This window comes from Agelaius phoeniceus, chromosome 2 (assembly GCF_051311805.1).
Source record: "Agelaius phoeniceus isolate bAgePho1 chromosome 2, bAgePho1.hap1, whole genome shotgun sequence".
NCBI classification, from domain to species: domain Eukaryota; kingdom Metazoa; phylum Chordata; class Aves; order Passeriformes; family Icteridae; genus Agelaius; species Agelaius phoeniceus.
Window position 1 is genome coordinate 37,886,386 of NC_135266.1, and position 16,076 is coordinate 37,902,461.

Below are 16,076 nucleotides of genomic sequence, written 5' to 3' on the forward strand. Positions count from 1 at the left end.
TCTATTAATGAATTAGAAAATCCAATAAAAATCCAGGTACTATTTAGATGTTAATACAGACTAATTCCTTGTTTATTACTTCTTCCATTCAAAAGTGACTACCAGGTGAAAAATCTGTAAATATAATTTTTCTTTTCACTGGCAAACTCCTTCTTCTAAATTAAATGGAAAACTGCAAATGGTGATAGTAAAATTCATGTGTTTTCAAACTATCTTTGGGGAAACAAATGGCTGCTAAATACTTTTTTTGATTCTTTAGAACATGAACAATCTACTTATTTAAAAATTCCGGTTGAATATGTCATGAACACTAATAAAAAATGGAACAATGAAAGTCTTTAAGGTTTGCATTTTCATTCAATGAAAAGAATGATCTCACTAAAAACAATCTCCATAATGTCCTATAAACCTATAAAATAATATATTTTTGGGAATTGCACTTTATTGAATGTTCTGAAACTTTACTGTTGGACCACCACGAAAGTATAGAGAGTATATTCCTAAGGAGTATATTTTTCAATTGACATAAAATGTAATGAGTCAACTCCTTAAAATATCATTAAGCTATTTTTATTTTTCCAAGTGAACACAATTATGGGAAATCTGCCAAAGAACTAAATACAGGGATTGGAATAACAAAATTTGAATCTACTAATCCTAAAGCCTGATCTTCCTTCATGAAGTTTTTCTTTTCCCCAGACATATATCTCTTTTCTTGCTTTTCAGGTTATATTTGCTATTGTTTTTTTCATCCCAGCCATGTGGTTTTCCTTCTCTCAGATTTAATTCTTCTCTTTCTTCCTTCTGTTTCAGTCTCTCATATGTCAGACATATTTTTTTTTTTTGTTTTTCTTCCTGGTCTCCTTTCTTTCACCTTTAATTTTCTTCTCTGCCTGTTCTAGTTCATTTTTGTCGATGGTATCCCAAGCTCTATCCTCTCCTGTGGCTTTGTTTCCTCTTCCCCCTTTATATTCATTCATATAAATCAAATATCCAGTAAATGTCATACAATAATATGATATGCACATTAAGAAAGGATTATCTTGGAAATGTGAATGAAGCTGCTTCCTTATTCAAAGAAAAGTTTGGATAAACAGAAGGCTGCTCTTAATGAGAAAATACCAGAGTAATTCCATTTGAGTCCAATTAAGTCCATTGAGTTCAATGAAAAACATTTGTAATACAAGATGGCTGATTTGAAGTTTTGTAAATCTTTACAAACAATGCTGGCTAATTTTTCTGAATAAAATGGCAAAAACTGGAACATCCCTGTATGTGTTAGGTAACAGTGAAGTTTAATTTCAGGTTTAGATAAAATTAGATAAATCTTATTCTTTTAAACACTATACTTCATTAAGCCAGTCATCAGGATATTTTTAATTTGTATAGTATATAGACCTTGAATAAATTATACTATATACTATAAATTATAAGAGTTATGTCAGTTATAATACATAAGTTATAACAACCAGCAGATTAACTTGGATAAACGGTAATATTAAAATCTTTATCAGTCATGCTCCAAATAGACTTTAAAGCCTCATCTTGTATTCCTTCACTCAGCAGAAGTGATGTACATGGTCCAGGTGCACACAATTACACTACTTGTCCTTCTGCTAAAACATCTACAACATGAGTGAAGATTACAGACCTCACTACAAGAATAACTGGGCTTTTTCTTTGTTGATATTAATTTCTCACTCGCCCTAGTAAAACTTCTGCAATTAGTCATTTCCCAGCCCTGTAATTTATCAAGGTCTCTCTGGAAGGCTTTTGGTCTTTGAAGGAGTTAACAGCTTCTCCCAATTTTGTATCATCAGCAAACTTGTTTAGAGTCTCTTGAGGTCCTACCTTAAAGTCCTTTCTGAAGTTGTTGAAGAGCACAGGGCCTAAGACAGAGCTCTGTGGAACCCCACTAGTGACAGGTTGCCAGCACATACATAGTGGCCTTCTATTTTTCCAAGGATGCACAGGAAGTTGTTACTGGGACATGCTGGTCATAAGTATGATAAAAGACAAATCTACAATGCTTAACTTTTTATTCATGTACAAAAACTATTTCAAACTACTATTTTCTCACACTCACTTAACTTTACCTCAGCATTCATCTCGAACTGGGCACACTTCCCAAAATAAACCATGGAATACATTCAGCTTTTTCATCCATACATCTTTTCTTTCCTACTAAACTCTTTGCTTCTCTAATTAAAACACCTTTTAGCCAACAAGAGAGCACAGCCTGTCAAGTGACACACTTAGTAAGAAGGGTTTAGTACATATACCCTTGGGCTCCTTTCCTCAAAAAGGTTATCTAACATTTATTTTTTATAAACTTTACTTGGAAAAAGTTCCAGAATGTACTTTCCAGAATAAAGTACAGTACATTCTTTTTTTAAACTATTGATTTTATTCTTCTGTGCAAAGAGGCCAACTTGTCATTTGAGATGAGTTCAGGAGACTTCAATTAAACCTTGGGGCCATCAGGTCTTCAATACAATTTTGCATTTTGAAATACAGTGATGCAATGTCAAAAATGGAGCACAGAAAATTCTCCCAGGAAGGAAAAGAAGGAAGGAAGGAAGGAAAAAGAAAGAAAGAAAGAAAGGAAAGAAAGGAAAGAAAGGAAAGAAAGGAAAGAAAGAAAGAAAGAAAGAAAGAAAGAAAGAAAGAAAGAAAGAAAGAAAGAAAGAAAGAAAGAAAGAAAGAAAGAAAGAAAGAAAGAAAGAAAGAAAGAAAAAGAAAGAAAGAAAACATTCATGCCAGTGCTCAAGCTTAGGACTTAGGGGCCATAATTTAAAGGCAACCAATTGATATCAAAACCCATGGAAGAATAGTCAGAGGAAACTGTGTCTATTGTGCAGCTTATAGTGGTTGTAATCTCTTACAAGCCATGTTTTGAAAGCTGTTTAACCTAAAGTTTTAGTAGTGACAATGTATTGAGATGCTGCACATTCAGAAATCATTGTTAGATTCACATGATCCCATAAAATTTGGCTGTAAACAGAAAGGAGAACAGTAGAAATCAAGCTCATGTATCAAATTTAGCTACAGGTTTTTCAATATGATTTTATTTTCCATGTTATTTAACTATTTTGAACACTCCAAAATAAAAGAGAACAAGCCATTCTAAGCTGGGTATATTATACTACGTTAAAAGTCAAAATATTTTTACTCTTCAACATTTTTTGTTTAAACTATTCTGGGCATACCCAAAAAGTAACTTACATGTTCCTAGGGAAAAAAAATCAGATTGTGGATGATTCATTAACTAGAAAAGAAGCTTCACTAGAAAAGAAGTTCACATAAATGTGAACTTCAGTAACAGTCTGGTTAGCTTTATTGAATATAGTTTACATTTGGAAATATTGTTCAGGCCTGACTGATGGTTTATGAAATGCCAGTATTTTGAATTAATATCTTCAAGTAAGGAGACAGTACAGTATATTCTTCAAGGTATTACAATTTAATTAACTTTTCATATAGTTTTATTTTTCTATTAATTTAATTACTTAGATATATTGTGTTTTTTTTTTTAAATACAAATCACATAAATAAGAAATGCAAATGAAGCTCACAAAGAATTACAGAAATTTGCTTGGTATAAGTTGCAATAACCATTTTTTACTCACTATTTGATATATCTCTAATTTAAAAAATCCTACTATATCTAAGTGTGAATTGATGGAAGTATTCCTCTTCTTACCAAATAAGAAAAATGCTCCATATAATGCACAAATAATTCTTGGCTACCTTCCTGCAAGTAAAATTCTCTATGCCCCAATTCTTTTTCTTGTCATACAGGAGAACTTCACTGTTCACTTTGTCTATGAATAAAATCCCAAAATTTAAACATTGCAACTCATAACAACTGCTCAGAATCCCACTGAGAACCCACACAGAGACCTGCAATAAGTAAAAGCAATCAGACCTATTAATTTTTGCTATGTTTTTATAACCCCAGCTTACATATACACTGAATGTTTTTTCCATCATTAATTTTCCCAGCATTATTTTTCTCCTCAGCTAATAAATTGGTATTTTAAATCAATGCTAACTTTATTCCACTAATAAGCTAATAATTCAAAATGTACCTACTCACATTATAACCAAAATAGAAATTCTGCTTTTCAGAAGTGTACTATTAAGCTGCTTTTAAAAATATAAGGAATACTTACTACTTGAAGATCAATTTCTCCTAAAGATATGGTGGATTAAAAGCTGATTGCAGGGCCCATTCTTTCCCTTTGTCGGTAGTGGAAAGATTTTATGAGTGTTAGGAAGAAAATGGAACTGTCAAAATGGAATATAGATAAATTAATAATGAATTTGGGCAAAGATTTTCAATAATGAAAAATGAAAATTCAAAATATTTGGGCTTCAATGCAGTGAAACTCAGCAGACCTATTCAAATGTTCTTGGTTTCCTCTCTTGCTGCCACAATATTTAGGAACTTTGAAATGAAATTTCCTCATTTAATTTGAAATTAAGGAATTTACATGTAATACTCAGGTGAACTCTTTTTTATCTCACAATCAAAGAAGCTCTACTATTTACCTTTTGCTAGTAACTAATCATTTAAAAAAGCAACAAAAAACACCAAAAAACCCCCAAACACTCAACAAAAAAAAAAAAAAAAAAACACCACAAAAACAAAAACCAATTTCTATAACCTCCTAAAAAAGAAATAAGAATTACCTGGGGTTTATCACCTTAACAGCTACAAAGTGTTCAGTGCTTGCAGAGACATAGGGAGTTTCTTTTGTGGTGGCTTATACTTAACACTTCAGCAACAACTAAACTATGACTATGTGTCAAAAAGCTTTCATCAGTTAATCCCTTTGCTCTTTCTGAAGATATCTGGGTGGAAATGTTAGGAAAATTGTGACTTTTTTTCCTGACTCTCAGGCAAAAGAGTCTTAGATACATGTTGCTTTAGGTCAGAATACAGGCTGGTTTCAGTTTGCCATGAAACAAAAAGTAACACTCAAGAGGAAAAGGAGAGGGTAAAATCACATGTACACATAGCTGACTTGGTGTTTGAGAAAGACACCAAATAATAGTATTTTCTCCCTTTCTTTCCCTAACCCGTCCACATATGGTGCACTGCAACTCAGCAATTTATGTCACAGTTTTCACCCTACACCAAATCTGAGGTTTCTTGGCATGTTTACTTTTCAAGTGTATAACCACCTCAGCAGGATGCAAAAGGCCATTGTGTGAATCAGTGAATTAACTGGTATTTTTGAAGAAGCATAAAATCATTTAGGTTGGAAAAGACCTGCAAAATCATCAAGTCCAACCTCTGATGTAATACCACTATGCCCATTAAACTACATCAAAAAGTGCCCTGTCCAGTTATTTTTTGGATACTTCCAGAGATGGTGACTCTATCACATCTCTAGTATTACCAGGACTCACAAATAAAACAGGGTAAAAAAAATATAATTGTTTGATCTTGAATTGTAGGAATTGTAGCTCACAATTTGTTTAATGTGACTCATCTAATAAAGTATTCTCATTTTATAGGGTTTGGCACTGACCCTTTGAAACATTCCAAATTTGCAGAATTATGCTGTACATTTGAAAAAGTTCCACTGGATTTTTTTTGTCTGCACTTGAAAAATATATTTTGAGTTAAGTGAGGTCAAAATTATGTAACAGAAAATTCCTCTTCAGTAAGATAAATCAATAAGATGAATAACAAAAATCGACAAGACTGAAAGTTAGCAAGAATTCCTTTGGAGATGCATAAAATCATTATGCTTTAACCACTTGCTGAATGTTTAGAGTTCAAATAAAATGCAGCCCACACAGAGAGATATGCAGATATCTTTCACTTGTGATGTCATTAAAATAATACTTTTGCCTTTCCTCTATGTCGCACGTATAGCTATTGTCTACAGAAAAGGATAAAATAATGTCAGAAGACAGTCTACTGTAGATTTCAGTATTTAAGAGACTGAAAATAGTATATGACAGCAACTGAGAAAAAAATCCTGGTTTTTGAGCTCATAGTTTCCTCTTGCCAAAAATAGAATTGTATATGGGACAGCTGAAATCTTCTAGATCATCAAATTGGCTTCCATTCTTGATGTCATAAAATGTAGGTCTGGTATTTCATGGGATGTTCTGTGTCACCTTTCTGTTCTGCTCTCCTTTCAACTTACAGTGTATCTGAATGGCAAGATGACTGGAGATCATTTTTATATGAGTGAAGGAAGCATAGAAAATGTTTGGCTCATGTCCTGGTCTTATTCCAGAGTCACTTCTTCAAGAATGACACAGGAATAATATTTCATATAAGAATAAAACTTTAGGTAAATTCTGGATGTATCTGGAAAGAAATGACTAAGTTCTGTAAATATGTGCATTGCATGGGTCGTCAAATGCAATTTTCCTTAGAGATGTTGATAATCCCTTTGCAAAATACATGAAGTAGATTTTTTTCATAATTACTCTTATGATATTTCTGATATATTTTTGAATAAACCTGTATCAACTCTTTTTAACAGCCCTATCATATGTATATTCATATTTCTTGTCACCTGTAACCTCTAGGTCTTTGATTGGTTTTCTGTCTCTTTTCCCACCTTCATTACTTTCTGGAGTGCTGGTTCAATTTTCACAGATATTGCAAAAAACAGGTCTTGTGGATGCAGCTAGCTTTGAAATAAATGAGTAAAGTTCTATTACAAATGTGGAAGAAAGGAAGGCAATTTGAAATAGTGTTCTACCACTGTGCCTAAATCAGGCTGCATTAATTATATCTGGTGGGGGAAAATATCACTTAAAAATTATATGCTGTGCATGATGTTACAGCAAACATATATTGCTGAGTTTATGCATCTATTGGATTTTTCTAGCTCACTGAAAATAAATATAAATTATCTTGTTTTCACAACATTAATGAAGATTTGATATCTTTGGTGATATAGGAGCTCGCTTCTTCTCTTTCCCCTTTGCCTCATAAATCTTGCTGAGGAAGGTGTAGTTACTTCAATACATTGTTGATTTTTATACCATCTTTTGGGGTCAGGATAATGAGTTACAAAAATTATATTGATCTCAGACCAGCTAGGTAAATCTTCCATGACCTTGTATTTTCTTTTCTTCCTCTCATCCCCCGTCCCCTTCAGTTTCCTTTATCAATTTTTCTAGCACATCCTAGAGTAAGCTGCTTTCTGTATACAAATGATTCAGGAAGGCTGAAGATAAAAAAAAACACATGATATTTATATGCTGCATTGCAATAAACTTCTCTTCACAGGTCCTTTAAGTACAGGTAAGTTCAATTACACAGTTGTTTAATTATAGTCTTATCCCTGTACTGATATTCCTTCACTGCCATTCTTCCTTCTGTCTTGAATGAACTCTGGGAAACAGTAGAATAAAAAGACCATTTTAGTACGAGCTTGCATAATAATCTCACTTTGATCTTCCATAGGAATTCTGCAACCTGAAATATTGATCACAGAAAAAATGCTGCTTTTCCTCAAGATATTACTGAAGAAAAGAACTTGTGTTATTGCCCAGAGTCATAAAGCAAATGCAGACATTTTACTTTTTGCCACAACAAGGCACATTGATAGCAAGGGTGATCTTAAGAATCCAGAAGTAGAAACAAAGACCAAAGTATCCCCTGAAAATAGCTAACAAACACATTAAATTCCCAGACATTATCTTGAAAACTGGAGTTCTATGTTCGTGCTACATTTTTTCCTTTCTCAGTAATCATACCACAGAATCAGTATTTTCTGTAATCTTCAGTTACATTGGTCCATTCAGTTTCATTAGTATTTTTACTAATTACATTAGTATTTTCTGTAATCTACGTGATACACCTCTGCCTTATTGTTCTGAGCTTTATATATATTATGAATGAAACAGAAACTTGGGACAATCACAGATTTATAATAGTGTAGTCATAGACAATGAAGACTATTTTCCAGACTTCTGTGATGAAACATAAGCAAATTCCTCACCAGCTATATTTTGTTTTCTTCTCTTAACTCTATAACATGCATAGGAGTCCTGCGACTTTTATTCTCTCTAAGATTCTTATTTCAACGGTACTTGTCAACTGACTGCTACAGATAAGAGGTAGGAAAATTAAAAGTGAGTTTGGTATTGCAGCGACATTTTTGTTTCTTTCTTGTTTGTCTCAATTTTTACTCTTCTGGACAAAGCTTGAAAATAATGGAAATTCTCTAAAAATTCCAGTGTTTTTCTTCTGTAACAATATATGTTTAGGGCTTGGGCACTGGCATGGGAGTAAAAGATTCTCCTAATAAAACAAACTCAAGAACTAGAAATATCCTTGGAGAAATCATTATTGGCAGAAACAAAGCCACGATCACTTTTGAGCAGCCTTACTGGAAAAAATTTAGCTCATTTTAATATATTAATAATTAGAAATAATCAGTATTATTGCCACTAAAAGAAAGCTTTGTATTCACAAATGAGAAATCATGTTCACTAATAAAGACATTGTTATAACACAAGAATAGCCAGGCATTTTTAAAATCATTGAAGGTTAGCAAAAAGACTTTCAAGGTAATGTTACAGAACCTAGAGAAGAGGTAGACCTTGTTGCCAAATTGCCATAGCTATTAAATAAAAATAGAAACAGAATCAATATCAGCCACTGAGAAAATAAAATTACTTAAAACAACCACATTAATTTCTCAAATCTAGTGGTTAGTTTCTCTCCACAATGTTCCCATGGCTTTTGTCAGGTAGATTCAGTCCCTGACCAGAACTAACAAAATAAAAAGAAAAAAGAACCAGATGTATGATGCCAGTTTCAGAAATTGGATCCTTTTTCTCTGTATTTTGATGATGTGAGTCAGTAATCAATGTTTTATCTTACATTTTTTAAAGATTTAATAATTATACCAAGCTTAGAGTTCAACAGAAAAAGCTAAATATATTCTATCAACCTTCCTCTGCTATTTTTTCTACTGCAAAGAGAAGTAATTTCCAGTTCATTCCTTTAGAAAAAGAGTATCTCTCAAGGGTAGAATATTTTGATTACTACATAAAAATACAAAAGGTTTGTTTTACATACTTTCCATATCCTGAGGTAAATTTAAACCTAGTAAAGTGGCTGAACCAGGAGAAAAAGCTTTATCAATATTCTGACATTGATGCAATGAAAAAATATTGAATATTCCTTCTAGGTGTAAAATTTTCATCAACTTCCTTTTATCTCACCGAAATATTTAAACTGTTAATATTGTCACTCTGCATACAAATCAGTGTTGTAACAGACTTGTAACAAACACCATACAAGAAGCTTATGAGCTGCACAGAGACATATGAAGCATTATAACTTGAATTCTCTTACAGAATTTAATTTGTAGATGCTCAAATTTTCTGGTTTCTAGACCTGCCACTAGAAAAGGGAATTTTTGTCAATCCATGTGATAGGAAATGTGATAGTGCACTGTGCTCAAGATAGTGCACTGTGACACAAGAATAGCAGGCTATCATACTGAGGCTCACTCCATACTACTAATTAGGAAAAGCGAGATGAGACAGCTTTAGGTGTTATGCTTCACAGCAGAAGAATTGTTCAAAGAATTTGAATAAAAGGTAGTCTTTTGACTTATTCTTTCATTGGACTGTATCCAGAGATCACTCCTTGAGACTTTACTCTGATATTTTCATTTAGATGGGTAGTCACACAGAAAAAAACCACTAGGATTTGTGGAAACATAATAGTCTGCATCCCAATGTGATAGTCTTATGGGTAAAATGGTGATTTCATGATGTGTCTATGAATGGCATCATTTTTGGTATGAGCTCCAGTTAAATGAATCTCAAATGGAATCTTGCTTGGAATAGCAGTCAGTAAACATGCAGAAAGTATTTAGATAGTGTAGGGGGATAGAATATAAGTAAATAAAGGAAGTATAGATTGTAATCTTACCCTCTAAAGAGTTGCAGCTGAGCCAATTATTAAGGATTAGGAGCAGGCCTGATGTTAACAGGCCACAGCTGTAGCCAATCAGAAGAGTGCTATAAAAGAGTGGATTGGTTGAGTGGGGGGGAACTGGAGTCAGTTGGCTGCTGTGAGGATGAGGAAGAGTCAGTGCCTGGAGGAGCTGCCTACGAGAAACATCAAGGAGGTATGAAACTTTAGCAATATCAAACCCTTGCAGTGTAATGTCAACAAGGTAGAAGAATAATTAAAATATTTTAAAAAAAGTTATATTGCATGTTGTTGAATAAATACCACTTATAAATAACTTCCATAGTGCTGAATATATATGTCTTTTTACCCAACATAAAGGAAGAAATCCCTGATAGTACAATTAATACTATGCAAGATGTTGATTTAAAAGGTCTGCAAGGGATACTGAGCTACCTCTTCCTCTGCTGTAATAGCAATTTTGAAGCTAGCCAAAGGAGTGTTCCTTTTAAAACTTGCTGTTACTATGCTGCTTTTGTATGTTGGGCTGGGAGGCATTTAAACAGAAAAAGAGTGAGCTGAAAAATGCTCCCAAATTTTTAGTCCGGAACCAGGCTTTGACTAATAGATCTAAATTAAAAGTAAACAAACCAACAAATAACACCACCACCACAATTCCCCCACATGCACACAAACCCCCAAATGAACAACTCCCCTTAATGAATATTTAAATACTACAGTCAAAATTATGTGTACTGCAGGCATTTCAGGATCAAGTGGCTGTCCTGCAAACCTTGATTGGTGGTTCCTTAGACTGAATTTATGATATCTTCAGTTGGATGAACTTTGAGACTCAGCTGGCCTCATGAAGACACAAAGCTGTAGAGGGGAAAAAAAATCCAGAAACATCACCATCTCCCTATCTACCACTAGAAATAACTCTTTTTCAAAACTGGTACCTTGGTCTTCATGCATGCCCTCCTTAACAGGTGAAATATTCTTTCATTACAGCCCCAGATCCCAGCACTTCTCTAATATTATGGTAAACGTGGTTCATTTAGTGATAGAAGACTAAACTCCATACCATGACCTAACCATGCTAGGTACTGACCCACAAGTATGGTGTAAGAGACCTCCCACTCAAATCCTCATATGTACATGGACTTAATAGCAATTTCATTTGCACATGAATTTGAAACTTTGTGCTCAAATTTTCTGAGACTTTGGCTGTTTGACTGTATTGTCTTTAACTTCATGACTCCTACCTCTGGTTTTCTATAAAAACGTATTCTGTGTTTTTACAGAGCCATAAAAATTTTTGGGTTGGATGCAACATTTAAAGACCTACTGCAGGTCCCTTGCTCTGGAAAGTGACACAGTTCACTAGGTCAGGCTGCTAAAAGCCCCATTCAACCTGGAACACTTATAGGGGTGTGACAGCCACATCTCACTCTCATCATAAAATATTTCCTGCTTATGTTCAATTTAATCATCCCTCTTCCAGTTAAAAACCATTGCTCCTTGTCTTGTCACTGCAGGCCTTGGTAACAAAAGTTTCTCTCCATCTTTAAGACTTTTTTGTATGTTGTAAGGCCTCAATAAGGTTTCCTCTCCAGGCTGAACATCCCCAGAAATCTCAGCTTTTCTTCACAGGAGATGTGTTCCCTCCTTCTGACAATTTTTATGACCTTCCTCTGGACTTGCTTAAAGATCCTTATGTCTTGCTTATACTGGTGAGTCCAGAGTGTGGTGCAGTACTCTAGGTGGTGTCTCATGAGAGTGGGGTGGAGTGGAGAGGAAAAATCACCTCCCTTGATCTGCTGCTGGCCACAATAATTTTGATGCGGCCCAGACTGTGACTGCCTTTCTAAGATGAAAGTTCACATTTCTAGCTCATATAAAGGACTTTGTACTTGGCCTTGTTGAATTCATGAGGCTCATATTGACCCACTTCTACAGGCTGGGAAGGTCCTTCTGGATGGTAACCCTTCCCTGAAGGCTACCATTCCTTCCATGATTCTATAACAGCAGACAGGCACTTGTATTTCTGTTTCTGGTGTAAAAGCCCAAAGGTGGAGGATATTCACCGTGCCTCCATAAGCACACATAGCTTTTTGGTTTTTTTCATTTGGATTATCTACTGGTTGATTGATGGTGTGAAATACGTCTTCTATCCAAGAAAAAGTTATTTATTTCCTTCAAAAAGAGAACAGGTTTCTCTTATGTGAGTAGACCATCAAAGTTTTTGAAGAGATAGAATTTCCCAGTACTATGTGGGAAATCTACATGACCGGGCAATAAGCACCAGATCAGTCTGCTTTTTTATATAGCCCAGGATTTAAAAAATATTTTCAATTGAAATTGTAATTTATTAGTAAAATATTATTTTTTCAGGGTAAGTCGGTTTAGATCCCAGAATAATTTCAGTATTGCTAGGAAAGATATAACTTTCATGAAGTGACAAGGCAAAAAAATCCTGCTTTATCTCCCCTATGTATTAGCTAATCCACAGTTTTGAGAAGCTCTTTCTGAAGACTTATCTCATAGAAACTTTAATCTCTATCAGCAGTTCTCCTAATACATACTCCCAGTTGTGAGTATATCCTCGCTTCTTGTTTAGTAATTTATTCTATCCTGGGATTTGTGTGAGGCATTATGAAACAAAATAAAGAACTGGAATAAAATACATAGGAATGTACATAGGCCAAACATCTCAGAGAAATGGGCTGGCAAATAGCTTTCAGTAGCACCAGTGACTGGCTGGATGTACAGTGCTCTTAAAGTACTTTGAAGTTCTGAGACTTCAGAGTTAAGCAAATCTAGAGGACAACCATAGGACCATTTATATGATCAAAATAAAATTAATTAGTAATGTTAACCCTAACAAATTTTAAAAATTTTAAAAATATTTTAAAAGAGACAGGAGGGAAATATATACATGGGGATCAACAGAAGAAGTAGAAGACTTGTCATTTGACCTCTTTCTCTCCTTCTGGTAAAATGACTATAACATCATTATGTTTCGGGAACTTGATAAATGTTTATAAAAAAGTACTCTTATGATAGTCACTGCTTTAGGGGATATCACATCTACTCTTCCCTGAACCTTTTACAAGAGAATATCAGGGAAAGATTACATTAGCATCTATTCCAAGAAGATTTATATATAAAAAGAGCAAGCTGCCTCTCATATTCTGAAATTCTGAAGAGACAAGCCATTTCTTGGAGTGCATAATATTTTTTCTTGAGGACTACATTTTTGAAAGTCTTATAGTTCCATAGTCCCACAGTCAGGACAAAACAATTGTATTTGAATCTAGTTCACAAAAAAAAAAACCCAAAACCTACAAAACACCACAGATCTCAGCTTCCTAAATATGGTACTACAAAAATTAAAAAGAGACATATTAATTTAAAGGTTAGGAGAGCCACAGAACAACAATATACATATAGCAGGTGCACTAAATGTTTGTCTTTTTGAGGGGTGGTGGTGTTTATTTTGTTTTAAGATTGGCTTTTGTCATCAAGGTCCGTTTCTAGCTGGAGATGACTGAGAGACATCTGCTTTTTCTCTAAAGGAAGCTAAGGAAACATTATAGGAATTAACTAATAGAATGATATGGCTCGAAGAGGGATTTAATATGAAGCAGTTATTAAATTTCAATTTATATTGGAACAGCTGAGCTCACAACCCATTGCACAGCACCTGAATCACAATCTAGGGCAATCCCACATTTCTTCTTAAAATATCATGCAATGTTTTCACTGATGCACCTACCTGAATTCTGGAACTTTATGTGGGTAGATTTTAAAAAGTTTTCTGAGCTATTCTGATTCAGGACTGACTGATCTTAATTTAAATATTCTGACATAGGTAAAGAAATTTTTCACAAAATGTACTCGTTGAGGAGAAAGATGGTATCAGATATAAACAAACCCACAGTTTAATAATTTTATCTACTTTTTCTCCTCAGAACACAAATGCAAAGTTAGATATGTTTCTAAAGACATTGCCACATATAGTACTGTCTGAAACACTGACAAGTCATTAATTGTTTTTTTAAAAAAACATTTATTAACAGCACTTTTCATCATTTTTTGTGTATTGCTCTTAGACAGGATACTCTGAAAGCACATTTAAAAACTTTTAGTTGTCCTAATACTTTCTAAAAATAGATGTTGAATACCTCTCTTTGATTTGTATATTAGGAATTCTAGAAATGAAATATGCACGGCTCTACTTGTAGTACACAAGGTCCCAGGCTCTCGCACAAGTCCTGCACAGAGCAATTCATTAAACCGCCTGTGATGCAATAAGCAGAAACTACTTGGTGCCTTATATGCACCAAAAAAATCTCACTGCAATAGCTGAAATGCTTTAATGAATGATTGATATGAAGGGCATAAACATCGCTCATGCTGACAAGCTTTTTCAGCAGTACAGTGTTCTCTCTAGTAAAATGAAGGAGAAAACTGAATATCTAGCTCAGAAAGAACAGAATGAGGTTCACTATATTTCCAAACAAGTAATCTTGTTTAACATCTTTGTCGGTGATGCGGACAGTGAGATTCCATGCACCCTCATCAAGTTTGTCCATGACACCAAACTGTGTGATGTGGTGGACATACTGGTGGCAAAGGATTCCAGAGGGACCTCACCAAGCCAGTCCATGTCAACCTCATGAAGTTCAACAGGCAAAGCATAAGGTCCTGCACCTGGATCAGGGAAATCCTTAACACAAATACCAGCTGGGTGGAAAATGGATTAGAGGCAGCCCTGAGGAGAAGGACTTGGGGGTGTTGATTGATGAGAAATTTATGAGCCAATAATGTGAGCTTGCAGTGCAGAAAGCCAGCCATAACTTGGGATGCATCAAAAGCAGCATGGCCAGCAGGACAAGGAAGGTGATTCTGCCCCTCTGCTCTCCTGAGACCCCCACCTAGAGTGCTGAATCTAGTTCTGGGGTCTCCAGTACACGTAGGACATGGACCTGTTGGAGCGAGTCCAGAGGAGGCCACAAAGATGATCAGAGGGCTAGAAAAGGTCTACTATGAAGACAGGCTGAGAGAGTTGGGGCTGTTCACCCTGGAGAAGAGAAGGCTCTGGGCCTTCTCTTAGAGCAGCCTTCCAGTACCTAAGGGGGTTACAAGAGTGTGGGAGAGGGATTTTTTACAAGAAGCCTGTAGTGATAGGACAAAGGGGAATGACCTTAAGCTCAACAGCATTAGATATTAGGAAGAATTTCTTAACTGTGGAGTTGGGGAGGCACTGGAACAGATTGCTCAGAGGAGTTGGATGCTCCACCACTCTAATTGCTCAAGGCTAGATTGAACAATAAGCTAGGGGTCTGAGAAACCTGGTTTAATGGAAGGTGTCCTTGCCCACAGCGGGGAGGTTAGACACAGATGATCTTTAAGGTCTCTTCCATCCCCAAAACATTCTGTGATTCTGTTCCATAGTTAATCAGACAAATACTTAGGAAAAAATAAATTAAACTAAGAGGTGACAAGAAAAAGATTAAGAATACAAATTAACATGTCTATAAGCAAGCATCAGATAAGTAAATACAGGCTTAGAAAAATAACTGGAAGCTGGAGGTCAATTAGGGCAGATACAACAGGGGGCTTATGAAGTTGAAATTTAGAGAAAAAAGCTGTGCTGGAACAAAAGCTGCCCTTATTTTCAAAGGTCAAATTCTGATCAGTTAGGAAGTTATCTTTGGTGTGAAATTTCTGAATGCAAGTTATGGATTTCTCTTTATTGCACTACTAGAATAAGTCCTTAACAAGTTTTAGCTTACAGTCCTACTACTCTGATTCAGATTATCTCTGGCAGTCTCAACATTGGTTTTCATCTGAAAAAAAACTCACTTGAATTTTGTAATTACTTCAAATTTAGTCAATTTTTATTTCACTTTTTAATGATTGACAGCAGCTTTCCTGAGACTATATTTGTTCACCTGTAACCTTTTCTGCTTCTGAAATATTTTACTTGTATATTTTTCTTGATCTCCTCAGTGTCACCTCCAGTGATTTAGATTTGTTATTTCATACTGAGTTATTTGATTTCTTGTCTGTAAAGATTTGTTTTATTTCTATAGGGTTGTGACTGGTGTAAGTGAATTTTTGACTTCCCCTGGAATTAATTGTCCTTCAATTCATA